Source organism: Cydia splendana, chromosome Z, assembly GCF_910591565.1.
Source record: "Cydia splendana chromosome Z, ilCydSple1.2, whole genome shotgun sequence".
Lineage (NCBI taxonomy): Eukaryota > Metazoa > Arthropoda > Insecta > Lepidoptera > Tortricidae > Cydia > Cydia splendana.
In genome coordinates, this window is record NC_085987.1 from 19,072,812 (window position 1) to 19,079,294 (window position 6,483).

The following is a 6,483-nucleotide window of genomic DNA, read 5'->3' on the forward strand; positions in this document are numbered from 1 at the left end:
TATCTATATATATAAATACACGTGTCCTGACTGACTGACTGACTGATTCATCAACACAGAGCCGAAACTACAAAAGCCAGAAAGTTGAAATTTGCAGACTAGGTTGCATTTATAAAGTGTTTAAGAAGTGATTTTGAGAAATTCAACCCCTAAAGGGGTTGAAAAGCCGATGAAAGTTTGTATGGTGTTCAAGTTTTATTTTAAGCTAGCAATTTAAAACTACGTAAAAAGATATATTATTAAAATATACGAAAACTAATTACTTACAGCGTTTTTGAATATTCATCCCCTAAGGTGGTGAAAAAGGGGTTGAAAGTTTGTATGGAGATCAATATTTTTTTCTAACGTAGGACTTGAAACTTTGTATATGGGCTTATTGTTAGAATACTGGAAAAGTACTTTCAGCGTTTTTAAAAATTCATCCCCTAACAGGGTCATAAAGGGGTTGAAAGATTGAATCTATTACAAATGCTTTGACACTTCTTAGAAAGGCATAATAGCCGATTACAAAATAATAGCCTAAGCAAATTAGAAAAATCTGCGGAAATAATTCGTGTAGTTTTGAAAATTGGTACAGGTATACCTTGTGGTGTGCAGACAAACATACTAAAAGTCCTCGGGGGTAGGGGGTGTGCTGGGGGTGTAGAGGGGGGTTGAAGGTACCTTTTTTCATATTATTGCTCATATCTCGAATATCTGTACGAATAGCACTATAATTTCTTTGATAAAAGTTTTAACATAAAATTTACTACAAATTTGGTTATGTTTATTTTTAGTCTGCGATCAATACTTTAGGAGCTACAGGCTGTTAAAGTTAAGTAAGTGATAAAAAATAGACGGTTTAAGAAAATGTCATTTTTTTGTAATTGTTCAGAATAAATAAAAAATTTAGCTTAGAGTAAGCAAGCTAAGCGACCTGCTGATAAAATATAAAAAAATAGGCTATGAGCATGTCGGACCATGCTCAAGTGTAGGGTTCCGTAGCTACCCGTCTGTCAAAATAGACTATTTGCCAAAACTCAAAAACAGCTGTACCGATTAGGTTCGCTATATTTTTCCTTAAAAGTCCTTACTAAGCTATATCTTCAAGATTTTTTTCATATTTTTTGGACCCATGGTTCAAAAATTAGGGGAATTAAAGGGTAAAACACAACTTTTTTTCCTTCAGATCGATTATTTCCGAAAATATTGAGTTGATCAAAAAATGGATTTAGAAGACCTTTATTCGTTTTAAAAGACCTATCCAACGACACCCCACACTATAGGGTAAAAGCGAAAAAAAATTTCATCCCCACTTTAATGTAGGGCAGCCACCATAAAAAAATATTTTTTCTAATTTATATTCTTTTTTTAGTAATTTATAGTCTTTCAAAACGAATAGGGGTCTTCGAGAACCATTTTTTGATCAACTTAATGTTTTCGGAAATAATCGACCTGAAAGAAAAAAAGTCGTGTTTTCCACTTTAGTTCCCCTAACATTTGAACCATGGGTCAAAAAAATATGAAAAAAATCGTGAAAATAAAACTTAGTAAATACTTTCAGGGAAAAATATAGCGAACCTAATTCCCATCGGTCTAGCAGTTTTCGAGTTTTTGCAAATAGTCTATTTTGACGGACGGGTAACTACGGAACTGAGCATGGCCCGACATGCTCTTGGCCGGTTTTTTATATTTTATCAGCAGGTTGTTTAGCTTGCTTATTCTAAACTGAAAATGTTATTTATGATGAACAATTATGAAAATACGACGTTTTCTTAAACCGTCTATTTTTTATCTCTCATTTAACTTTAACAGCCTATAGCTCCTAAAGTATTGATCGCAGAGTAAAAATAAACATAACCAAATTTGTAGTAAATTTTATGTTAAAACTTTTGTCCGAAGTAATTATAATGCTATTCGTACAGATATTCGAGATATGAGCAAACATATGAAAAAAGGTACCTTCAACCCCCCTCTACACCCCCAGCAACCCTACCCTCGAGGACTTTTAGTATGTTTATCTGGACACCACAAGGTATGCCTGTACCAATTTTCATAACTACACGAATTATTTCCGCAGCTTGCTCAAATTCGGCTTAATTTGACGTGGCTATAAACCGATTTCGACGTTTTTGGATATTCAACCCCTAAGGGGGTTAAAAAGAGCATGAAAGTTTTTCTTGGGGTGCAAATTTTATTTTAAGCTAGGAAAAAAATCATCCCCCAAGGTGGTGAAAAAGAGTTGAAGTTTGTACTTAGTTAGTTCAAACATTTTTTTAAGTGCGGGACTTGAATCTTTGTATAAGGCATATTATTAGAATACAGGAAAAGTAATTTCAGCGTTTTCAATAATGTATCCCCTAAAGTGGTTAAAAAGGTGTTGAAATTTTGTTGGGGTCCTAATTTTATTTTAAGCTAGGTACTTGAAACTTCGTAGAAGGATATTTAATTAAAAAGGAGAAAACTAATTTCAGCATTTTTGAAAATTCATCTCCCAAGGTAGTAAAAAAGGGGTTGAAAGTTTTGCTGCATAATATTCTATGCTCATGTAGAATATGTTAACCACCAACACACAAATCCACGCTTTCGAAGTCGCCGGCAAGAGCTAGTTTTCTTATATAAATAAGCTCCCATGATTATTACACTTTTTGTCGAATATTCTTAACCCCTTACCGCATACGAAGCCATATATGGCGGATATGATATTTAACTCTATTGACAGCTATTAAAGTTCAAATTTCAACAAATATTTTTTATTATATGCAGTAAGGGGTTAAGACGAAAGTGGAGGACCCGCGCGAAATCTCCTTTTCATCCAAACGTATAGTCCTCAGTTTCCTCTCTGGATATTAACATTATTGAAAATACTATGTCACAAATAGTTGTAGATATACCTAGCAACCACCGCACAGCTATGCCTCTACGTTTGATTTTTTTCGAATTTTTAATTATTATGAGAGTTAGGAGCATTTAAAAAATTGTATGAAATTTGTCTTATGCTCCAAATTTTTACAATAGTCAAATTTAAAAAAAAAAAGTCAAACGTAGAGGCACAATATACCTATGGTTATATACATCAAATCATGTAAATATACAGGGTGGGCCAAAAGGGTGTTGGCAGTTTGAAAAATGAATTTAAAAAAACTTCAAATTGTACAACATTTTTAATACTACTTTTAAAAACACAAGTTATGGAAATTTTATGACTCAAAATAAATATGTAGATTAGTGGCCCACCTGAGTTTCTTGGCACCCTTGAAGGCAAAGTCACAAATTCCGGATTTTTTTTTCGAAATATTCCCCTGGGGACATTGGCGGATTTTTGAGCTGGTCAAAATCTCTCGAATTTATGTCAAAGACTACAGATTTGAGGTAATCCTACAGAAAAAAAATCATACGGACCGAGATCGGGGCTGGGTGGTGGCCATTTGTTATCATTCTTTCGGAAATGAGATAAGAGCATCTGATTGGCAAAATGAAGTCGGTTATTCGCATCATTTGGTTTTAATTCATAAACAAACTCAATCTTTTAAACCTTAAGATGCAAATTATGCTTCAAAACTTGTCGCAATGTTGAATTTTCTATTGTCCATAGCCCAAACTCTCTTACGCGATGATTGTTGCGGATTTTGCCGAATTGAACGTCGAACTTGCTCCACAATGTCGGCCGTTCTCTCAAAGGCTGGACGTCCGCCAGGCATTATTGCTATGGTCGAGCCGGTTGTTTCAACCATTCTGATCAATTTGCGTATCACATTAACACTTGGAACCTCACGCCAATCTCGTAAATGGTATTCCTGTCGATACACCCATCGTGCAGTAATCACCGATTTAGGGTTTTGGTAAAAAGCTCATACACAAAATTCAGGCTCCGCTCCTGTGTACTGCTCTATGGCGATTAAATTTCCACGAAACGAGGCGTATAGCAACATACCCCCCCGCCGCACCCCGCCAAGCGGTTTCGAAAAATTCAAGATTAAAACTGCCAACACCCTTTTGGCCCACCCTGTATTTTCCAAAACATTTCCAAAATGTCAATATCCAGAGAGGAAAATGGGGACTACGTGTCATGGAGAAGCGGCCGTCACCTTTCCTCTTAAGAGTCACAACAACCGAAGCCGCCATACAATCTAGAGTCCAGATTCTAGACACGCGGCAGCGTGCCAAGCCAAGTTCAAAACAAGAGATCTGGTGACGTAGCGGCCGTGTGACACGAACACCTTGGAGCCACTTTTGACCCCCACGTAACTCAAAATCTATTAAACATAAACTGAAATTTGGTTCATTTAAGGCCTGCGCAAACAGGTGAAACTCATCACCGAGGAGGACTTACGCCGCGCAGCACTCAGCCGCTCACCAACGAAGTAAAATTCCCCGCCATACTGCGAGCGAGGCGCCGGCGGCCGGCGCCTACTGCCGCGTGTACTCTATCAAAAGGGATTAGTGACTAGTGTCGTCCCGGCGCTACCCCGGCGCACTCAGGAGGCCTCGTTGCATACCGGGGGATGCCAAGGCATACCGGCGCCTACCGCTTCCGTATCCTCTATCATGCCACGGAGTAACAATCCCCCGTGATGCTCCGAGGTCGGTCTCAGAGCATTCAAATTTATACCTGAATGTAATTGAAATGAAATAGGAATGAATATACATTGATAAATTTAAAGTTATTTGCGCTGCGCTCCGCCGGTTTGCGCAGGCCTTTATTAAGACCCTTAAGGCTAACTAGAACTAGAACCCCAAATTTAATTATATAGCTCAACTGGTTATTGAGATACATACATCTAAAATTCGAGATTTTTCTCACTTAGGTAGTTATTCACTGACTGACGTACGTACGTACTGACTCACCTAATATCCAAAACCTTACCCACTCCGAGATGACCTAGCAAGTTGAAATTTGGCATCCAGCTGGACAATTGTGCGTTTACGAAACTGAGATCAAGAAACAGTATTTTTTTACGATTTGTACTTTTTTTTAAATATTTACCTACACATTAATCGCCTATCGAATTTGTAATAGCAAATATAAATTTTAGTTTCGAAATATATAATGTAACATGTACCTACGTAAAGACTAACCAAATCAAATCCTGAACTTTAATTACATCCCAAATCCCAAGCGAACTTGGCAACCATATAGATCTCAATTATTTTTTAACAACGTCGCATATTCTTAATAGGTATTGAACTTGGCTCCTCACTTCACATTTATGTTTTGATGGGTCGAAAGGTCGACCCTTTCCCCTCCCTTTTTGGGGGGTAGGCACGGTACGATATCGTGGCTACTGCGCCAAATCAGCTTTGTTTGACCTTAGGAACAAGCGTGCCAAGCGGCATCGCCTGAGGCAAAAGTGTATACTCACTGCACTCACTTAGCTTATGAGCTCATTTTCAAAAAATCTAAATTTTGAAAGCCTTTATCTCGGAAACTATTCAATCTACAGAGACAGTTCTAATCTCGTATTGTAGCAAATTTAGTCTTCTTTAAAAACGTCTAAGGAAGGTACTATCAAAAACTAGGGTTAGAATCCCCCAAAACTAAACAAAAACCGAAATTTTCGCAGGTTTTTTCGATTTTTGACAAAGTTGCGTTCGGCGCTCGAGGTCATCAACTTGGATTATTTATTGGACCAACATCATAAATAAGTCTGCAAAAAATCAGAACTACCGGATTTGACGCAGAAGAGCCAGGTTACAACATTCTACAATTTCACTGGATTATCTCATTTTAAAACGACATGCTGGTATTCGTTTTCGTTTACCTACTAGAAAAGTAAACAAAGTTTTGCACGGAACACTAAAAATACCTACAAAGAAAATAGAGTGACTAGAATTTTTATATTTGGGTACTCTTTGGTACAGTACAACCCATCCCACGCGGACTACAGTACCTACGTGTAGGGTGTAGGTAAGGTATGCATATCTCAATCTTAAGGCTAAATACTAAAATGAGGTAGGTAACTACTATAAATTGATTAAGCCGAATTAGCATACCTATTTACCTATACCTATTTTTTTCAATAGGTTTTTGGGGTAATTTTACGTAGGAGAGCATAATAATATAAGGGATACCGTACAGGAGGAGTACCGTAAGGAATTTAATACATATAGTAATGAAAGGGACTTCGTAAATTAGTATCGTCTCTAGTAGTACCTCCTAGTGAGTATTATATTCTTTGGTACAGTCGCCATCAGATATATCGGAGCGGCCAAGGTGCTCACAAATATCGGAACACGCCTCTATTATCAGGGCGTTAGAGCGCGTGTTCAGATATTGTGAACACCTTGGCCGCTCCGATATATCTGATGGCGACTGTACCTAGTCTCAGTAATATAATCGAGTCAAACCTTTGCGAAAACTTAAATTATGAAATGAACTACTTAATTATCGTGCCAATGAGTTTTACAAACCCAACGAGAGAATTTAGCTACATTCGCTCAAGAGATGTAAAAAATCGTTGACTGTATTTTTTATTTATGGCTTCAAACGGCGTCGACGGAGGG